Below are 22,368 nucleotides of genomic sequence, written 5' to 3' on the forward strand. Positions count from 1 at the left end.
GCAGGAATTGGATATTTGTACGTCCAAAGATGAGATGTAAAGGTTTGGAAGTCACGAAGTAAAAGCAGTTTGGAAGCCATTGGAATGGAAGGTATTACCCAGAGGACACATGAGAGATAAAGAGAAGAAAGGGGGAATGATGGAATGTGTGGTAATAGCAACATTTAATGGGAAAGAAGTTGAAGAGGATCCCATAAAGATGGATGAGAAGGAGCATTCTGAGAGGCCAGTGGAGAATCGGGATGCTTGTGGGAGAGGAGAAGGTCACAAAAGCCTAGGAAAGTGAGAAAACCAAAGAAGAAATTGTCATCAATAGTACAGCAACAGAGTTCAAAGAACACAGGGTATAGAAGGCCCAGTGGGATTGAGAAATAAGGTCACCGTGACCTTTATGAAAATGAATGAAATGGCGGGGGCAGAAGGCAGTTTGCAGTGTACCAGATAGGAATTCCAAGATGCTTGACTATGAAAGGAAGGGAAAGAATTGCTTCTCTGCTCTCACGGTTGAAGAGAGCAGCTTTTGCAAGACTTCCATTCTCGGTAGAAAACAAGTTCATGTTCTGATGCCTATCTGCTGTTCCAAACACATAGCAATGACAGATAAAATACAGACAAAGAAAGCCAAATTGTTGTAACCCAGAATCTTGGGAGGATGGGCGTGTGTGGAATGGCTGGACTTTGGGCTCTGGGCTCTGGGGGGCAGCAACAGGTGTTAATTTGGGTCTTTTAAAGGAATGGGGCAAAAAATGTTCCATGCAAATTGGGGGACCAGAACCAGGCTCACTGTTTGAAGACAAAGGCTGAGGTGGGGTTCCCCGACTGGTGAAAGGAAGCTGGAAGAATCCCCAGTGCTGCCTGGGCCAAGGCTAGCGGAGTAGTTTTACTCTTGAAAGGCAACGGTAGAACCTGAAGGGTGAGGAACCAGAGGTGAAGAAAGACACAGAGCTACAGCAATCAACAAAAACTTTAAGGCCACCTGCTCAAGAGGACCCTTCAAGCCAAATGTTTGTAAGATAGACAATATGGGGACCAGCAGTTGGCATAATGGCTATGTCACTGGACTCCCATGTAGTCAATCACAGTTGGAGTCCCAGACCTGGTGACTTAATCTCACACCAGGCACATATGCACATGTGTGTGTGTGTCCAAGATCCCAAGAGGAGAATGCAGGAATTGGATATTTGTACGTCCAAAGATGAGATGTAAAGGTTTGGAAGTCACGAAGTAAAAGCAGTTTGGAAGCCATTGGAATGGAAGGTATTACCCAGAGGACACATGAGAGATAAAGAGAAGAAAGGGGGAATGATGGAATGTGTGGTAATAGCAACATTTAATGGGAAAGAAGTTGAAGAGGATCCCATAAAGATGGATGAGAAGGAGCATTCTGAGAGGCCAGTGGAGAATCGGGATGCTTGTGGGAGAGGAGAAGGTCACAAAAGCCTAGGAAAGTGAGAAAACCAAAGAAGAAATTGTCATCAATAGTACAGCAACAGAGTTCAAAGAACACAGGGTATAGAAGGCCCAGTGGGATTGAGAAATAAGGTCACCGTGACCTTTATGAAAATGAATGAAATGGCGGGGGCAGAAGGCAGTTTGCAGTGTACCAGATAGGAATTCCAAGATGCTTGACTATGAAAGGAAGGGAAAGAATTGCTTCTCTGCTCTCACGGTTGAAGAGAGCAGCTTTTGCAAGACTTCCATTCTCGGTAGAAAACAAGTTCATGTTCTGATGCCTATCTGCTGTTCCAAACACATAGCAATGACAGATAAAATACAGACAAAGAAAGCCAAATTGTTGTAACCCAGAATCTTGGGAGGATGGGCGTGTGTGGAATGGCTGGACTTTGGGCTCTGGGCTCTGGGGGGCAGCAACAGGTGTTAATTTGGGTCTTTTAAAGGAATGGGGCAAAAAATGTTCCATGCAAATTGGGGGACCAGAACCAGGCTCACTGTTTGAAGACAAAGGCTGAGGTGGGGTTCCCCGACTGGTGAAAGGAAGCTGGAAGAATCCCCAGTGCTGCCTGGGCCAAGGCTAGCGGAGTAGTTTTACTCTTGAAAGGCAACGGTAGAACCTGAAGGGTGAGGAACCAGAGGTGAAGAAAGACACAGAGCTACAGCAATCAACAAAAACTTTAAGGCCACCTGCTCAAGAGGACCCTTCAAACCAAATGTTTGTAAGATAGACAATATGGGGACCAGCAGTTGGCGTAATGGCTATGTCACTGGACTCCCATGTAGTCAATCACAGTTGGAGTCCCAGACCTGGTGACTTAATCTCACACCAGGCACATATGCACATGTGTGTGTGTGTCCAAGATCCCGAGAGGAGAATAGAGGAGAAGGGATTGTGGCATGACCATTCCCCTGGGGAGTGATTTCTCACTTTCTGTCTCTCTATCTCTCTCTGTCTTTCTAGTGAGCACATGTGCCCTATAGCAAAAACCTCTCCAAAAAAATATTTTTTTTAAAGATAGGCAATATGATCAACAATCAGAACATAAATGTACTGTAAGTGAAAATAAATTCGTAGATGGATTTGATTAAAAAGGTATGTTTGGGCTGCCCAAAGAAAAAATAATATAGAAACACACATAGATACCAGAGACAGTGGGGAAGGAGAGGGGGAAGTGGCAGAGGGTTGCCCTATGGTGACCTCATAGGAGCAGAAGAATGGAAGATACAGCAGAACAGCAATGTTTGAAAGAATAAAAGCTGAGAATTGTGTAGAATTGAAGAGAAACACAAATCCTTAGATTGAGGTACACTTTGAGGAATAATAATACTGTTGGGGTCAGCAGGTGGTATGGAGGTTAGGGCAACTGGATCTCACATGGCCAACTGTGCAACTCAGGCCTGGACCCGGAGGCTTGAAAATGGCACCATGCGTGCATGCCCAAAATCCTGAGGAGAGTGGAGAAGGGATTGCAGCATGGCCATTCCGCCAGGGAGGGGGTGGTTTCTCATTTTCCCTCTCTCTCTGGCAAGTGCACGCACCCTATAACATGCTAAATAATATTCTATGTTTTCCATGTGTTAACTCACTAACCTTCTAATAACGTGAGATAAGAGAATTTTACATTGTCAGTAAACTAGGAAAGAGAAACTATGCACAGCTTGCCCAGGGCCACACACCAAGACGGTAGAATTTGACCTTACGCAGTCTAACTACTCTCTCCTACCTCTCTAAATACTAATAGGATAAACAAAAATAAATCCGTACCTAGACACACTACAGTAAAACTTCAATGCAAGAAAGGTTTTTTTAAAGCCCTTCAGAAGGAAAGACAGATAAGGAACAATAACCCCAGAGGTGGGCTTCTCATTCGCGACATCAGATGTAAGAAATCAGTGAAAGGATGTTTTTTGTTTGTTTGTTTGTTTGTTTGTTTGTTTGTTTGTTTTTTGGAGAGGTTTTTGCTATAGGGCATGTGCGCTCGCCAGACAGACAGAGACATGGAGACAGAAAACGAGAAATCACCCCCCAGAGCGGATGGTCACGCCGCAATCCCTTCTCCTCCTTCTCCTCTCGGAATCTTGGGCACGCACGCACACGCGCCCGGCATGAGTTTTAAGCCACCGGGTCCAGGACTCGAACCACGGTCGACTACATGGGAGTCCAGCGACATAGCCATTACACTAACTGCTGGTTCCCGAAAGGATGTATTTTTAAAGTGAATCCAGGGGAAGACATAGGACTCAGAAACTACTAGTGTGAGCCCATCCACTGATACTTGTTATACAGGAACTCTTGACTTCAAAATAATGAGAGGAAGGAGCCAGTAAGCTTTTAAACACCTGAAAAGAGCAGGGAAAAGCCTGCTCCTGGAGTCGAGTGAACGGTCTTGTGGATTTGGAGATAAGGAGGCAGTCAGGTAAGGAGAGGAGGAGGGACAGAAAGTCACTGGAGCTCTTGCCTGATGGCCACTGGCCCCCAGTTCTGTGAAAAGCCAGGTCAACTACTACAAAGGAAGGAGACAGGAAAGAGGGTTCAGGAGGGTGATAAAGGTCAAAGACACCCTTTGCAGGAAATGGATGGGAAGAGTGAAAGGGTTGCCTGAAAGCCCTGGCAATCTGGTGATTTGGGGAATTTCAAATGAGTAAATAATTGTGTCATTTTCCCAGCTGTGCTTTGCAGCCTGCCTGTAGGAGGACAGGAAGTGGTTGAATTGATTCAAGATTTGTTTTCAGGGTAGGTTATACAGGGTATGGAAAAACTGAGTGAGTAAATGAAGGTCAAAATGAGCCAGAATTGGAGAGTTCAGTGAGATCCCCGAGCAGGTATCCTGGGAGTAAGAGTAGGAGAATTAGGGAGTTGTACAGAAAGTAACCAGAGCTGTAAGATTTCAGAAGTGGAATAATTCCAGGATTTTTTAAAAAAGAATTATTTATTCATTTTAATTTATTCATTTATTTTCATTCAAGTAGAGTGAGACACAGAGAGAGCAAGAGGGAAAGTGAGAAAGCAAGCTGCCAGGTCTGGGACTTGAACCGTGGTCAGCCATGTGGGAGTATCCAGCACCTTAACCACCATGCCACCTGCTGACCCCAATTCCAGGATTTTCAAGACCACACTGGAACTTAGCTAAAGTGGAATGGGGGAGAAGGTCATTGAAGAAAGAGCAGAAAACAGATTAGGAGGGTGGGCCTGTAGCATTGATGGGCCATTGGTATGGACGAAGTCACAGCGATGTGGATATGAGTTGGTGTTCAGTAGATTTCTGAGCATGGTCCATGACATACAGTGAAGCCAGGGGGAGCAGGTAAAGGGGTCTGCAAAGACCAGCGATCACAGAGGCACTGTAGCTGGACAGCATGAGCCTGAAAGGAGGAGGGCACCCAAAAGTGCCAGTCATTCTACAAGTGACTACTAACCTCTAGGGGTTTTAATGTTTTGTTTTGTTTTTCTCCTAACCAAGTGAGTTTTATTTGTTGCATAATAAGCCACCTAACATCTTTCAGCTAGAAAAACTGAATTTGAATAGAATGCAAAATGAATTAGAGCCCAATTAAAATTTGCTCTGGGGGAGAGAACACCACAATTCCACTCAATTAAGAAAAACATATTTATAGACCAGAGTTTGTTTATTTTTAACACCCATCATGTCATGACTTCATTGGGAATAGGTTCCTTCCCATTGGTTCTCAAAAAACGTGCTTCTCTGGGTGGAGAGGCTGGCACTTCTGTTGAACCTAGGTACCCTTCTCTTCATCTTCCTTCTCCTTCTGATCATTTTCCTTCACACATTTTAGGAAGCTATCTGTGCTCTTAGAATGCTTAATATGCATTAATTCTCTTGGCAAGAATCTTGCCCATAACTTGATTGTTTACAACAATGCCAACAGATGCTGGGTAACATTGTAGACTCTTCCAGTTTTGTCATGGTAACATTTTGGGGCATTCCTTTTTGAACAGTACCCATTCCCTTGAAGTCTACCATATCACCTTTCTTGTAGATTCCCATGTATGTTTCCAAAGGTACCACTCCATGTTTTCTAAGAGGCCTAGAGAGCATATATTGGGTGCCTCTCCTCTTGCCCTTTGTGTTCATCATTTTGGTGAATTACTGGAAGATGGTGGTTCCAGTCAAAAGGTTAATGTGCTTTTAAGTTTACTCCCAAGCCTTTATAATCACTTTCCGGAAATGGATTAATGATTCCAAATACGCTGTATATTCCAAAGCAGAAACACAGCTTCCCTACTTAATACATGAGACCAAGCTTATCATAAGTGCTCATGTGCTCAACCCCAGGGCTGGGGTATTTGCTGTGTTATTACACAGGGTGCAAGCCAGACCCTGGGCCACCTCTTAAACCAGAACCTGTGGGTTCATCTGATCAGAGCCATAATCACAGAATTCAATAGTCCTCTCACACCTTACCCCAGATTTTTAAGTCTGAGATAGTCACTTACTGAATGGGTGATGATGTCAGGGCCCCATCTAATGGCCCTTCTGCAAAGTACAGGTGGAGCAAGCAGGCTTACCTGTGCCCCTGTTCTCAGAGAAAGGGTGGTGAAGAAGGTTAACCAGCAGGCCCTGCTAGGTAGTAACTTCTTTGGGTGGAGAGGTAATAACGATGACAACAATATAGATATTGGCTAGTAATAATGACTATAATGGTACGGATACTGGCAGGAATATTTACTGAGCATGAACCCAGCATCCGACCAGCCTGTCAATATCTGTGATATTAAATCCATGTAACTATTAATATCCCCATTTTACAACTGACTCTGAGACTTAGCAAGACCCAGAAGTCTGCAAAAAATCAGAGGTAGCAAGGATTCGACTTGGGACTTGATTCTAGGTTACTTTAGCCACAGAGCACAAGCTCTCGTATAGCTAATATGCTATATTTGTCTCTAAAAGTGAAATTATAAGGCTGTATGTAGAATGTACTACTTCGGTTTTTTTGTTTATTTGTTTTCTTTTTTTAAGGTTTTAGCCAGAGAGCACGTCTGCTCACTGAAGAGATAGAGACAGTGAGAAGGAAAGTGATAAATCACTCCCCAGGGGGATGGCCAAGTCACAACCCATTCTCCTGGGATTTGGGACATGCACTCACACATGCTCAGTGTGAGTTTCTGTTTTTTTGGGTGGCTTTTTTTTTTTAAATAAATACTTACTTCATTTTATTTATTTTAATTTGATGTAGGGCATGTGGACTCACCAGACAGAGAGAGTGTGAGATAGAGAGGACAAGCCTCCAGGTCCAGGACTCAAACCAGTCGGCCACATGGGAGTCCAGCACCTTAACCACCACACCACCCGCTGGCCCCTGCTACTTGTGTTTTGTTGTTATTGTTCATTTGTTTGTTTTAACATTTATCTTTCTATTTATTTGTTGATTTTCAAGCTTCTGGGTCCAGGACTCACATTACAGTCAACCTTGTGAGAGTCCAGAGTCAACCACCATACGACCTGCTGGCCCTCTACTTATGTGTTTTTTAGAATTATGTTAGTTAACTTTATTTATTTATTTTATTTGACCAGAGAAGGACAGAGTGCAGGTGGTGAAGGGGGGGCAGGGGGAGGAGTGAGAAAGCAAGCCTCCAGGTCGGGGATCTGAACTGCAGTTGGCCATGTGGGAGTCCAGCAACTTTAACCACCACACTACCTGCCAGCCCCTCTACTAATGTTTCTAAAGCCTGATTAAATCTTCATAAGAAAGACAAATAGATCCCTCCCATCTTATAGAAGCGAAAGGAATTTATTTTTTTAATTTTATTTGTTTATTTCTTCCATGAGCAAGAGAGAGAGACAGCCAGCCGCCCCTAACAGGGTCCCCATGCTGCAGCCCGCTCACAGCTTCAGCTCGCCCTGGATCATGGGCATGTGTGTGTGTGTGCCTAGCACATGCACAGAAGTCTCTAGACTCAAACCCAGAACCCTCCCACATGGGCCAGCCTACAGAACACTGTGCACTACTGCCCTGCCACTACCCAGCTCCCAAAATAAAATTTGTTTTCTCCTTCCAAGTTTTAAAAGGCAGCAAATATTCCTGAAAAGAATTGCAGCAGTCATTATATTCATATCATCTTGTTTTTTTCACAATTTCTTTCATAGCAAGAATGTTCTCAGAAGTTTCGTGCCTCCTAGGGAGTGTTTATCAACTGGAGTAGTCAGGGAAATTACTTTTCGACCATGTCTGCAGCTTGTATACACTTTCAGACATGGATGGGGGGCAGAGCTGGGTCACCTTCAGTCTGGCTCAGGTCAGAGTCCCAGAGTTAGAAGGTGAGACTGGCATTCTGAAAGCAGGATGCTGGTGACACAGGAAGGAGCAGTCTCTGAGAGAAAGGAGATCCCGGTGGGAACACCACGATAGGAAAGAGACCAGCCCCCGAGACCCCCAAGGCAAAGGAAGGAAGTTAAAAATAAAACAAGGCTAATGATAAACCGAAGGGCTTCTTGACAGGAGCAAAGGTGAGCCGAGTACTCTGCTCCTACAGCCAACGTCTGCACAATTTATTTTTCCTACCCTATTCCCCATGTGCCTTCCTCCGTTGAAATCAGGTGCTAAAGGACATCTCAAAATACCGACAGCCACAACTACTCAGCATATCTTCCCACGCAGAGAGAGAGACAGCTCTGCAGAAGTCTTTGTCCGGACCCGTTTATGGATTTTCCATAGTCTGGGCAAGACCTTGGGCACAAGCCGCCTGCCAGCTGGCAGCCACTGTCGAGCTGGGGGCAGGGCTCACTCCTGGCTCCGAGGTGAGCTCACTGGGTTTATTGCAAATTTCCCAAGTTTTGCATCTTCATCCTGAAAACCTCCAGATTTTTTCTTAATGAAGATTTTTAGCTAGGGGAAATTACATTAGCAGTTCGTGTATTTCTGTCAACCCAGTAAATTATTTTAGTTGTAAGTAAAGACAGTACAGTAATTTTTGTTGTAGGCTATTCCTAGGAATTATAATGGACAATAAAATAATAAGTAATGGGCAGGAAAATGGCTCATAAAACCAGGTTGACAAACTCCTCTGGTGCCAGGCAGAATAAAGCCTCCTGCAGAGTTGTATGGAAATCAAGTTAATTCAGTAAGTACCCCTTAGGTATGGCTTCAAAGAATACCTAACACTTAGAGTTAAGAGACAAGGCCAAGGGACCAGCAGATGGTATAGGGTATGTTGCTAGACTCTGATGTAGTCAATCATGGTTCAAGTCCCGGACTCAGCAGCTTGAAACTCACACTGGGTGCATGCATGCCCAAAATCCCAAGAGGAGAATGAGGAGAAGGGATTGCAGCATGGCCATCTCTCCTGGGGGGTGATTTCTTGCTTTTCGTCATTCTCTATGTATCTCTCTGGTGAGCACCTGCTCCCTATAGTAAAAATCTCTCAAAAAAAAAAAGGAGACAACACCAGACAGTGGCATCACAGTGACATGCTGCATTCTGTGAGGCCGACCCACGTGGAAGGTTCTGGGTTCACATGTGGAGATGTCTCCACGTGGGCCCATGATCTGGAGCAGTCCGAAGCTGGGATTGTAGCATCAAGACCTTGGTGGAGGTTCTCTCTCTCTCTCTGTCTCTCTGCGTGTGTGTCTCATTCATGAAAGAAATACATTTTTTAAATAAAGAGCATTGAACTGTATATTATCTCAGTTAACATAACAATGCATAGAGTGGATGCAATTTGCAGATGAGGGAAGTGCTATGGAGATATTTTTACATTAATTGCCACGTCTTCATAGTTAATCATCGACAAAAACTGAAGTTCCCAGTCTTTTCATCGTGGGTCCTTTGCTCTTTCCACACTCCCCCAACTGCCCAGAAACAGATTCTGTTGCCAGAGTGGACCTCAGTGGGAAGCCTGAGCCGGAAGCTTTCTGCACTGAACTGGCTGACTGAATTAATGGAACAATGGGCAATGAATGATAAATGAGGGAATTATTCAGTAGATGGGTTAAAAAAGTCTCCGCTATGTAAACAAGTCTTACATAAGTCATGAAAAATGGGGTTGAGAGAAATGAGAGAGAAGAGAAATATTTTCTGCATCAAGCCTTCAGGGAAAGCATTCTCTCCTGAAATACCCAACGTGGGATTTATCTTTTTGTTGTTGTCGTTAAGACAGGCAACCCTTTTTTACCCAAACTCAGATTCACTTGCCTCCAAAAAAGGCGGGACAGTGATTAGGGACTGAAGCATTGCTCTGAAAACCAACTTTTCCAGAGACCTCTAAGGGAGCACATTTAAGGCCAGGGAAGTGGGAGAGATTTGCCAATGCAGGTTGGAGACCCTTGGCCCATACTGAGATGACTGGGCATCGAGTCTTCCACCCTTTGCCTGGAAGACTGTCTCTGTCTCAGAAAGGTTTGAAGCTGAACTTCATAATGGAACCACCGCCACAACCTGCTATCAGCAGCCACAATATTAAACAGGCACAGTGCCAGTAACAATGGCACAGAGCCAGCGAGGAGAGATGAACATCACAAGGAAGAGATTGTAGGCTCAGGGCCAGGAGAGCCTTTTTTTCTTTTTCTTTTTCTTTCATTAAAAAAATAATAATAAAGAGAGAGAAAGAGAGGCAGAAAGGAAGAAAGGTACAGAAGAATTCTGGTTTAGCAGCCCTCATTCAGATTGCTGTCCCTGGACTTCCAGATAAGCGTGGAAACGAATCATTGCCTATCTGAAAGCTTGGCGGTTGTTGGGCCTTAGAATGGCCTCTGCAGGAACCCTTCCAGCCTGTCCCGCTCTGCTGTTCTTGGTTGGCCCAGATGCAGAACAGGGAAGTCATCAGCAGGGCCCATTTTTCCACTCAGAGGAAGCGTCACATGAGCAGAACTCTGGGTGGCCACCTTCTGGCCCTGTGCTGCTTTGAGGAAGAGGTGTGCAGTGGTTGGAGGCCTGTAGCACCCACTCCTGTGTGGGCATCAGTCCAGCCCCCAGTAAGACTCCGTGCAAGACTGCTTTCCCACTGCCCCCTTAGGGTGCAGCCTTCTGAGATTTCCAGTAACTGTAGGGTACAGCAGAGTCAGGGAAGCATTTCCCAAGGGGGCTTTGAGACTGCTGCCTTCATCCCCCCTCCTCTCCTATTCAGGACGTGGAGCACCGACGGCCTGTAGCCTGACCACTGTGGATGGACGGGAGGTTCTCTGTCGCACGCAGCTCTCAAACACTGGATAAGGTGCCGGCTTTTGACTCTCTCCAAACCAGCACCCAGCACAGGATTCGTTGTAGCCTGCCTGCCTCTTCCCTCCCTTCCTTCCTTCTTTCTTTTCTTCCTTCCCTCCTTCCTTCCTTCTTTCTTTCTCTATTATATTTTTTAAGTTTTTTTTAAGAATTATTTTATTCAACTTTATTTCTTATTATGTTTTAATTTTACCAAAAAAGACACAGAGAGGGGGACAGTGAGAAAGCAAGCCGCCCAGTCCTGGCCTCAAACCACAGTCAGCCAGGTGGGAGTCCAGCACCCTTAACCACCACACCACCTGCTGGCCCCTTCTATTATATTTTAAAAGTTTGTTTTGGGCCAGCAAGTGGTGTGGTAGATTCCCATATGGTCAACCATGGTCTGAGTCCTGGATCTGGTGGCTTGAAAATCATGCCAGGCACGTGTGCATGCATGCCCAAAATTCCAGAATTAGCAAAAAGAGACTGAATTCGCAAAGGAGAATAGAGAAGAGATTGCAGCGTGGCCATCCCCCCCCAGGGGATGATTTCTCACTTTCCTTCTCTCCGTTTCTCTCTTTCTCCTGTGAGCACACACACACCTGTGGCAAAAACCTAAAAAGAAAAAAAAAAAAAGTTAACAGAAATAAACAAAGTTCGTTTATTTCTTCCACGTGAGGGAGAGGAAGACAACACCCCCAACATCATGGGCATGCATGATACATGTGACCAATGTGCACAGGATGGTCTCCAGATGCAGACTCCAAACATGCCCGCGTAGGTCTGCAACCACTGTGTCACCATTCAGCTCCTGTTGTGACCTTCTTTTAAGCTTTCTCTTTTAGAAAATTTCAAACCTACAGAGAAGTTTGTAAAAATAGCAGTGATTCACATTTTTTCTCCATTTGCTTTGTTGTATTCTCTCCATCGATATCTACACATTACCTTTTTTTAAAAGAATTACCTAATTTTATTTTATGTTTTTTATACTTGCCATAGGGCACACTCACCAGAGAGAGAGAAAGTGAGAAAGCAAACACTCAGGTCTGGGACTCAAACCATGATGGGCCGTGTGGGAGTCCCGTGCCTTTAACCACCACGCCACTTCCTGGCCCCCTTCTACACATTATTTCCCCCCAGAATCTTTGAAAATAACTTGCAAGCACCATAACCCTACATCCTTGAACACTTCATTGTGCTAAAAACAAAGACTCTCCCTCACGTAACCAGAGTGCAAGGATTAAGTGCTGGTATTTGACTTGATGCAATACCACAATCTGTTACAAAGGCTTGTCTGCATGTCCTCAACGGTCCCAGCAACTTCTCTAAGCAAGTGATGGAAACTGTCATGATTCATGTTCCATACGGGCTCACACGTTGCATTTAGTTGTCACTGCCTTCAGTCTCCTTTCATCTGGAGCAGTTTCTCAGCTCGTCTTTGTCTTTGTTGACACCGACATTATGAAAAGCACTGCCCGGTTTGGGGACATCCCTCACGTTTGGGCTTTCCTAGCTGTTCTCAAGATTAGATTCTGAGCACTGTGCATCTGTGGCAGGAATTCTGTATTGCAATATTGGGTCGTTGTGGACTCTCCCCAGCGTGGGTGGCTTCCCTGTGTTTTATTTTCTGGCCTTCGAGAAGACTTTGGCCTCGTTTGGTTTTAAGCTGTGTCATCACAGAGCTGGTGTTGGGGCCAGCGTGAGGGGTCGGGGTCGCCAAGACTCAGGCTGACAAGTTCTCCTGAGCACTAGAGAAGGAAAGACAGCTGCCGGTGCTGAAGCAGCACAGGAGAGAGCAGGAAGAATCTCGAACCAAGGGCCAGAGTGGACTCCTCCTTCTGCAGACTGCTGGGTGAGACTTCACAGGGTCATTTGGAACAGATGTGGATCTGACCGAAGTAGCAAAAGAGGACAAATCCCTAGGCTCCCAGCTAGCCTTTTGTACCCGAGATCGGGTGGTCCACTGTGGTGATTTTACCTCTTAAATATTACATCCAGGGACCAGCAGGTGGCGCTGTGGCTATGTTGCTGGACTCCTATGTAGTCGACCGCGGTTTGGTGGCTTAAACACACCGGGCGCGTGTGCGTGCGTGCCCAAGATCCCAAGAGGAGAATGGAAGAGAAGGGATTGCGGTATGGCCATCCCCCCGGGGGTTGATTTCTTGCTTTCTATCGCTGTCTCTCTGTCTTTCTGGCAAGCGCATACGCCCTATAGCAAAAATCTATTAAAAAAAAAAAATTATATCCATCCTCTTTCTCCGTTCCAGCTACTATTGCCTTAGTTCAGACCCTTATCTATTTTCTAGAACAGTCCTTCACCAAACTCATCTCAGACAGAGCTACTTGAGGAGGAGATGCATTTAGACCCCAAGTCCAACGATTATTGCCAGGGTAGAATTCCAGAATGTGGTACACAAGACCTTCTGCGATCCAGCTACTCCTTTCATCTGCAGCTTATCTAGCTCACGCTGTGTACTAGTCCATTTAATGTGTTGCTAGGAGAAATACCTGAGACTGGGTGATTTCATAAAGAAATAGAGGTTTCCAGGGCCAGCAGGTGGCATGGTGGTTAAGGTGCTGGACTCTGACATGGCAGACTGTGGTTCAAGAGCCAGACCCAGTGGCTTGAAAAATCATGGGTTCCTGTAACCTAAGGAGGAGAATGGAGGAAAAGGGATTGTAGCATAGCCATCCCACCCAGGGTGGAGGGTGATTTCTCACTTTCTCTCTCTCGGCAGCAAGCTCATGGGCCCTATGGCACAATCTTAAAAAGAGGGAAAAATAGAAATAGAGGTTATCCTGCTTACGGTTTAGAGGCCCAAGGGCCAGGAGCCAACTTCTGGTGGGTCTACAACATGGCAAGGGGCAGGATCGGGAACAGAGCCGTCGTTCATGAGTGTTTGCCTGGTCTGGTCTGGTCTCCTTCCAACGTGCATAAACCTACCAGAGCGCAGTCATAGGAGCCCTGCCCTAAGGACGTCATCACACCCAAAAAAACCACCGTGGGACACCTTGAAGGGGTGAAGTTTCCCCCTGAGGCCTTTACAGTACAACCACCAGGTCCCAGCACATCAAAGGAGGGGACTTCCACACGCTGCATGCTCTCTGCCTCAGACTTACACCCAGACAGCTGGAATAGCTGATGTTTCTAGAATCTTCATCACCAGTATGACTGGGGCTTGTTAGAATCTTAGGCCCCACGCCAGGTCCACTGAATCAGAGCCTGCATGTAGGCAAGCACCGCTGCCCAGGTAGCGAGTGTGCACGCTGAAGCACAGAAAGCCCTATGCAGAACTCGCTGGACTCAGGGCACATTCTGTGCAAGAACTTTAGTTGCCTCAGGCTCTGGTTCTCAGCATTGAGGCGTGATTCCCACACTATTCTAGGAGTCTAGATTCCGCCTCTAAAATTACATTTAAAATTGCTTTTCCGGGGGCCAGCAGGTGGCATGTTAGTTAGGGCACTGGACTCCAACCTGACCAACAGCGATTCGTGTCCCAGACTGGGCGGCTTGCTCTCTCATTTTCCCTCTCTCTATGTCTCTCTCTGGTGAGCACATATGCCCTATAGCAAATTTAATAATAATAATAATAATAATACATAAAATTAAGTAAAGAATTCTTGAAAAAAATGTTTTTCCTGATTTGGAAAAAATAAGTCAATGGAGTGAATAGACTTCATCTGAATTTTATATTTTTCCCCTCATAATTTTTTTCCCCCCAAACTTTGGCATCTGCTACTACTTACTGGCTGACAAGATGTCATCTGCTGTTTGACAGCAAAATGAACCACTAGCAAACAAATGCTAATGCTAAAGTCCATGGTATTTAGTGTAACAGATCAGTTCAACAGTAGCGAAAATAAGAAACAAAACAAAAAATGAAGTGTTAAACTCCTGTTTACATAGGTGATGTTAAAAGAATATCTGCGAGACCACCCAAGTGGTGTGGTGGTTAAGGTATCCGGATCCCACATGGCTGACCTTGCAAGTCTAGTCTTGGACCCGGCTTGAGAAACACACTGAGTGTTTGTGCGTGCATGCCTAAAATCCTGAGAGAATGGAGATGGGACTGCTATGTGGTCTTCCCACCGGGTGCTTTCTCACTTTCTCTTTCTCTCTCTCTGACAAGTGTACCCACCCTGTGGCAAAATGTGGAGAAGAAGAAGAAGAAAAAAAAAAAACAAGAATGTCGGAGGGCTAAGGCCACATGTGCTTGTAGAACTGGGCCGTTAATGAGACTTTGCCCGTGGCCATGCTCTCATTAGAGTCCTTGGGACAGGACTAGTCCGGATTTGCAGAATTCAGCAAAGTGAAAGACTTGCTGTCTCCTGTCAAGTTTATTTTGTCTTCCACATCGAGACAGCTATCCAGACCAATATAACCAGGACATTCACTCTGGATTCCTCGGTTTCATAAACAAATGATTTTATAACAAAAATCACAGTGGGGGACCAGCAGTTAGTGTGGCTATGTCGCTGGACTCCCATGTAGTCGACCGCAGTTCAAGTCCTAGACCCGGTGGCTTAAACTCATGCTGGGCACATGTGCGTGCGTGCCCAAGATCCCAAGAGGAGAATGGAGGAGAAGGAATTGCAGTGTGGCCATCCCCCCAGGGGTGATTTCTCACTTTCTATCTCTCTATCTCTGTCTTTCTGGCAAGTGCACATGCCCCATAGCAAAAACCTCTCCAAAAACAAAATCACAGTGGAACTGTAGTTGCTAGCTTTAGCTTAGGAGAAGATATTCGAAAAGCTTTGAGGTGAAGGATAATTATTCAGCCTCTGCTGGGCTGTTAATAACTTATGATCCCTAACTTAACAAAAGTAGCAACAGCTAAGATAAAACCCTTACATGAGGCAGTGTTCCCCTGGCAATTCTGTCAGGGAGACACGGGTTCAGACATCTGGGAGACCAAGAATCAAATCATAATCAAATGTTATCCCCCAAAATGACTTCATTATACACTTTGTTACTTTCCTGAAAAGTGGTGAAGAAAGACTTGACAGATACTGTGAACTTGAAAGACGAGTTGTTGTGTGCCCGGCAGACCGGGTAGCATGCAGCTCCAGGGCGAGGGAGGACAAAGAACCAGGGCATGGAAGAGTGAGGCACTGAGCAGGCCATGGGGAGGAAGCTTCAGGTTTAGAGGGGCGAGTGGGACAGACCCGGAGCAGGGAAGGGGGAAAGGGAGGCGTTCCACGTGGATGAGTTGATGGGCGGAGGCAGGAATACTCAGTCCGTGCAGCTGTGTGGCCTTTGGGAGTTGGCCCAGCGACTGCACACTCATTATCTCCCTAGGTCCTGGCGGCTCCGGGAGGGGTCCCCGACGGGTAGAGAGCTCACTTCTAGATGGTGAAAAGCAGACGTGGAGAAGTTCCTAGGGTCACACAGCTCTTAAATCATGGAGCCAGATTTAGAACCAGATATTTCAATTTCTGGACTCTGCTGTTTCTACCATCAACTGGTATGTTCCAGGGGCCTTGAAGAAACCATCCTAGTATATTAGGGAGAAAACTCATTGGCAGTGCTGATGCGTAGGTGGATGGATGAAAATAGCAATCAGACTCCCAAGAAAAAGGAAGGTGAGAGTCCTGTAATTAGTTGTTCAGGTGATGAAGAGATTAGAGGTCTGTCAGATGGACTGGTGAGATATGGAGACAGTGGAGTGAACAGGACTTAATGCCTGACCAGATATGAGAATGAGAAAGAAAGAAAGGTATTGAATGACACCCAGGATTCTAACTTGAATGTTTAAGGGATTACGAGGAGAAGCGGGCTTAAACCTTCAAGTCAATGAGGTAGGGGAAAGCCAGCAGGTGGCATGGTGATTAAGGCACTGGACTCCCACATGGCTGACTGGGGTTCAAGTCTCAGGTATATTAGGGAGAAAACTCATTGGCAGTGCTGATGCGTAGGTGGATGGATGAAAATAGCAATCAGACTCCCAAGAAAAAGGAAGGTGAGAGTCCTGTAATTAGTTGTTCAGGTGATGAAGAGATTAGAGGTCTGTCAGATGGACTGGTGAGATATGGAGACAGTGGAGTGAACAGGACTTAATGCCTGACCAGATATGAGAATGAGAAAGAAAGAAAGGTATTGAATGACACCCAGGATTCTAACTTGAATGTTTAAGGGATTACGAGGAGAAGCGGGCTTAAACCTTCAAGTCAATGAGGTAGGGGAAAGCCAGCAGGTGGCATGGTGATTAAGGCACTGGACTCCCACATGGCTGACTGGGGTTCAAGTCTCAGCCCTGGCAGCTTACTTTCTCACTTTCCCTGCCTGTCTCTGGTGAATTAAAATAATAATAATAAAGTTGAATAAAATAAATAATTCCTTTTAGAAAACCAAAGAGGTCGGGGAGGGATTGATGAATGTTATTTTGAATATGTTGATTTTGAGCAAAACCAGAGATTGGTGTCCAGCAGTCAGCTGACATTAATAGGGATGGAAAAGTGCCTAAGATATCCATGAGATTTACTAGGTGATCAGCAATCAAAGATTAACTTTTTTTTTTCTCTTTTTTGGAGAGGTTTTTGTTATAGGGCACATGCGCTCGCCAGAAAGAGAGGCAGAAAGCGAGAAATCACCCCCCAGGGGGGATGGACACGCTGCAATCCCTTCTCCTCCATTCTCCTCTCGGGATCTTGGGCATGCATGCACATGTGCCTGGAGTGAGTTTAAGCCACCGGGTCTGGGCCTCAAACTGTGGTCGACTACGTGGGAGTCCAGCGACATAGCCATTATGCCCAAGATTAACTTTTTTTAAGAGAGTTTTTTTTTTGCCACAGGGCTTCACTGAAGAGACAGAGAGAGACAAAAAGTGGGAAATCACCCCCCAGGAGAGGGAGAGATGGCCACGTCACAATCCCTTCTCCTCCATTCTCCTCTCGGGATCTTGAGCACACCTGCCTATGTGCCCAGCATGAGTCTTAAGCCGCTGGGCTGGGTCCGGGACTCAAACCATGGTGGACTAAGTGGGAGTCTGACAATGTAACCATTATGCCTCTGCTGGTCCCAAAGATTCCCATTGTATTATAAATACTCACAGCAGTGCCATAAGTAACATGGAAAAAGAGGCAAGGCAGAAAGAAAGGGGGTGGGAGGAGGCCAGCCATGTAATGAAATGTAATTCAGACCTTAAAAATAAGTGCTGATGGGGTCCAGCAGGTGGCGTGATGGTTAGGGCACTGGAATTCCCACATGGCTGATGGCGATTTGAGTCCCAGACCTGGGGACTCGCTTCCTCACTCTCCCTCTCTTTCTCTGGCAAATTCATGTGAAAATAATAATAAATACATAAAGTGAATAACTCTTTTTAAAAAAATAATAAGCGCAGGGCACTGGAATTCCCACATGGCTGATGGCGATTTGAGTCCCAGACCTGGGGACTCGCTTCCTCGCTCTCCCTCTCTTTCTCTGGCAAATTCATGTGAAAATAATAATGTGAATAACTCTTTTAAAAAAAATAAGCGCTGGGCTTGTGGGTGATGTTTTTCCCTTCGTGATTCTAACGTCTGTCATTGACAGGGTACTTGTCCTGGCCATGTCAAAATAAAGCGGACTCCTCCTACTCTCTGTCATTGAGTCTTCACTGCGACCCAGTGGGGACAGATACCACTCCCACTGTGTAGATGAGAAAGGCGAGGTCCAGATGTCCCTAGTAGACCCAGGTCACTAGCCACACAACAGGCCCGATCCCCGATCACACACTCACTGCATTTGTCCCCCTCCCTGCTGTCTTTCCTCTCAGTTTTCTTATTATATTTTCTATAATCAAGTATTATAATAAGGAGGAAAGAGAAAAGGTGGCTACCTAACAGTGACTGTGATCACAGATAGCCCACAGTCAACTTACAAGAACAGGCAGGTTGAACATCCCTAACCTGAACATCCAAAATCTGAGATGCTCCAAAATTCATAAATCTTGAACGCAACCTGAACATCCAAAATCTGAGATGCTCCAAATTCATAAATCTTGAACGCAGATGTCACAAATGGAAAATTCCACACCTGACCTCACATGAGGGGTTACAAAGTGCTGCCATACGGTGATGCTGTATGAAATGACCTTCGTACTGTGTGTCAGGTACACTCGTAGGATGAAACATAAATAGGAAACATAAATGAATTTCATGTTTGGACTCGGGGCCTATCCCCAAGTTATCTCATTTTGTATATGCAAGTACTCCAGAATCTGGAAAAATCTAAATTCTGAGACACTTGTAGGCCCAAGCATTTCAAAGAAGGGAAACTCAACCTGTATTTGAAAGCCGATCCACTGAGGCGGAGGTGAGACAGCCATTTTTCCTCCTCATTGTTGAAAAACAGAATGGCGGACTCATGCAGGGGCCTCAGACCTAATTATACCATGACCTTGGGAAGAGCTCTGGACGCCAACCCCTCCCTGTCTCCTGGCCCAGGTCTGTCTCACCCATGCCTGGAGAGCTCCTTCTGGAGCCTTCTGGTCAACTGCCTGGTGGGATCTTGGAGCTCCGCCAGGAGGCCTTGCCTAGCTCCCGGATGTTGCCTTGAGAGGTATTTACAACCAATCCAGTCAGAAGAGAAAATCAAACAAAACACAACCTAGAGGAAAGTGTAACAACTTGCTCCTTTGTTTTGTTTTGTTTTGTTTTCTGACAGTAGATGCAATCTATCATAATCCTTCAGCAGTTTTGGGCTGCCGCCATCCCACTGTTTTACCCAGAGAGGTTTGCCAGGAATGAGCTAGGAGACACAGGCCCTGAGCTACCTCTGGACACTTGTTCAGGGAACAAGAGAAGGAACCCTCTGGCCTCTAGAGCGCAAGGCTGCTGGCCTCGTCTTTTGACACCCAGTGGGGCTGTCCCATCTGTCTCAGTATTTCATTCTCTCCCCTCAAGGCCGAGCTAGCAGCTTCTCAGAGAAGAACAAGAAGCTATAATACTCTGTGTGGGAGAGACCAGCAGTTAGCGTAATGGCTATGTTACTGAACTCCCATGTAGTCGAGTCCTAGACTCGGTGGCTTAAACTCATACCATGCGCGTGTGCGTGCATGCCCAAGATCCCGAGAGGAGAATGGAGAAGGGATTGTGGTGTGGCCATCCCCCCCGGGGGGTGATTTCTCGCTTTCTGTCTCTCTGTCTCTGTCTTTCTGGCGAGCGCATGCACCCTATGGCAAAAACCTCTCAAAAAAAAAAAAATATATATATATATTCTGTGTGGGGAACTCTGCCTCTCTGTGCAAAGGATTTATTGTTTAGGCTCAAGAAAGTTTAGAGGGGCAGGACAGCGGCACAGCAGTAGTGCAGCATGCTGTGAGCAGCCCCGTGAGGAGGTTCCAGGCTCACATCTGGAGACCTTCCTGAACGTGCCGGGCACATCTGCCTGTGATCCAGGCTGGCTGAAGCTCAGGGTGGATTGCAGCATGCAGACCCTGTTGCGGGTGCTGTTTCTCTCCCTCTGTCTCTCTGTCTCTCTTACTCATGGAAAAAAAAATACATAAACTAAAAGAAAAAGTGTAGAGAAGGAGGGGACCCAAGTCACCTTGACGTGGCAGACACCTAACACGAAGGCTATTAAAGGCTGGCCCCACATGAACCTGTGAGCACTTCTAGGTTCCATATTGATTTGTCCACTTGAGAAAAAACCAGCAGTCCTAGTTCCCAGAGACCACCCTGTGAATTGAAATAAGAAAGAACTGGGAGAAATTGGGACTATTTTAAGAAGCGTTATTGATCATACTTCGGGGAAACCGTACACCGTTTCTGGTGCCAGTATCCACACACGCACATGTGAGGTGTTAGCCTGATCCGTCCAAAGAGGCTGAAGCCCGGAGGGAGCATTTGGATTGAGGCTACTCGGCACCAAAATTAGACCAAGCTTATGAAAGGAGCCTTGTTACAGCTGCCCTGGGAACCGTAAGTTAGGAGCATTTTTGCGCCTTTAAAGCCTCTTTAGTAAATGAATTGAATCGTAGCATTTGCGATGCTTCTGCGCGGCCTTAATGTACTTGTCTGTCCTCTTAATTAGTTACCATGACCCAGAGCACCTGATGAGAACATTGTTTTTCCAAACAGAATCTTTTCGTCGTCGTAGTTGTTGTTGTTCAAGAATCCAACTGGACTTGGACACAGAATACCACGTGACTGCAGGAACAGAGAACTACAAAAGGCAAAGCAGAAAAGACACAGTTCTATCTCATTTGTAATGAAGTAGCAGGAGGGCAAGTCATTAAATGAATAACAAAACAGTGAAGCCTGATGGAAGAATTTGTTTTCTAGTGCGCATACTTTTGCAATTCCCACTCTCTGTTGTCTAGTGGACACACTTGCCATGTTTTTGAGCCAGCGAGAGCTGCAGTGGGAGTGACACGCGTGGTTACAGAGTCCCCATGCCACAGTACAACCTTCGGAAGTGGCAGGTGCCTGGTTAGCTTGACATTCTATGATCCTTAATGTGGTTCCGGCAGATGGCACAGTTGTCAACCACAACACCCCAGGCCCAGAGGGCTACTGCATTCCACTTTTTCACTTCAAGGTGCTTCTTACACACACCGCTGTTGGTGCCACTCGGGGTACCCACATCCATCGGTGCCACCATTTTGGAAACACACAGTCCATCGTCCAGCCACTCACAGAGTCTTTTTCTCATAAGTCACCATGTCACTTTGATTACTGTCTCTTTGTTTTTAATTGCCAGAGGGTGTGTGTGCTCGTTGGAGGAGGGAGGGAGAGAGGGGGACAGAGAAAGTACCTCAGAAGGGGACATGGTCATGTCCCAATCCCTTCTCCATTTCTCCATCTTCTCGGGATTTGGGATACGCATGCACACACACATGCTTGGCATGTTCTTCAAGCCACTGGGGTAAGGATTGGGATCACGGTTGGCCACATGGGATCTAGCTCCCTTAACCACAGGATTACGGGGCTGGCCCTGATTACTGTGTCTTGGACCTTCTTCCTCACGTTGTCTCTCACCCAAATGAGCCAGAGTCCGTCAATGGTATCTTGCATGGGACTTCAGGTCCTGGCACGGAATGGTTCATGACTCTGTGCTAGTTTGCTGGAGCTCTTTTTAGAACACAAACGGTGGAGCAGAAGCGTCCTTTCCCTCAAAGGTGTCATGCTGCAAATTCGCGCAGACGCGGTCATCCTCATTCCCCTTGGCTCTCCGCCCCGCCACTTTCCCAGGCATCCTTTGCTCTTTTATCTTTTTCTCATATTCCCCAGGTGCATTTATCAAGCAGCTTTTTATTTTAAACTTCACCAACGAGCTGTGCTCCGAGTTATTTCTGTCCTCCTGTCTCTCGGCTGTATTGTTGTCATCAGATTTCTGTTGTTTTGAAAGTTTTGCGACCTTTGGGGATGGGTAGAGAAAGAAGAAGGACAAATGGTTGCCATTGGCTGATCTGAACACCACATTTCTTGTGTTCTTTGCCACTTTTCTCTTTCTTCCATCTGCACACACTTCATAGCAAGAACTAAAAAGACCTAGTTACCTTCATTCATGAACGTTCAGGGCAGCGAGGCCTCTGGGGAGGCTGGCCTTCCCAACTACAGAGACTGGAGTTTCATCACGATCCAGACAGTGGGAGAAGGTCCCCAAAAGATGTGGTGTTGCATTAGTTTCCTAGGCTGCTCTAGGAAATCACCGCCAGTTGAGTGGCTTAAATGTTTTCTCTTACACTTCCGGAGGCTGGAAGTTCAAAACGAAGGTGTCGACAGTTCATACTCCCTCCAAAGGCTCCGGTGGAGGGTCCTTCCTCACCTCTACCA

The 22,368-nt window shown here is 46.0% G+C and overlaps 1 protein-coding gene and 1 pseudogene across 3 annotated transcripts in view; one reads left to right on the forward strand and one right to left on the reverse strand.

Annotated features, from left to right (window-relative positions):
• PITPNC1 (phosphatidylinositol transfer protein cytoplasmic 1) overlaps positions 1–22,368 on the forward strand; it is a 358,712-nt gene that overhangs the window by 247,249 nt on the left and 89,095 nt on the right. The gene's annotated exons all lie outside the window — the stretch shown is intronic.
• On the reverse strand, positions 20,871–21,199 carry LOC102486560 (E3 ubiquitin-protein ligase RBX1 pseudogene; annotated as a pseudogene).

The sequence above is a fragment of the Tupaia chinensis genome, unplaced genomic scaffold (genome assembly GCF_000334495.1).
Source record: "Tupaia chinensis unplaced genomic scaffold, TupChi_1.0 Scaffold000187_1, whole genome shotgun sequence".
Taxonomy (NCBI): domain Eukaryota; kingdom Metazoa; phylum Chordata; class Mammalia; order Scandentia; family Tupaiidae; genus Tupaia; species Tupaia belangeri.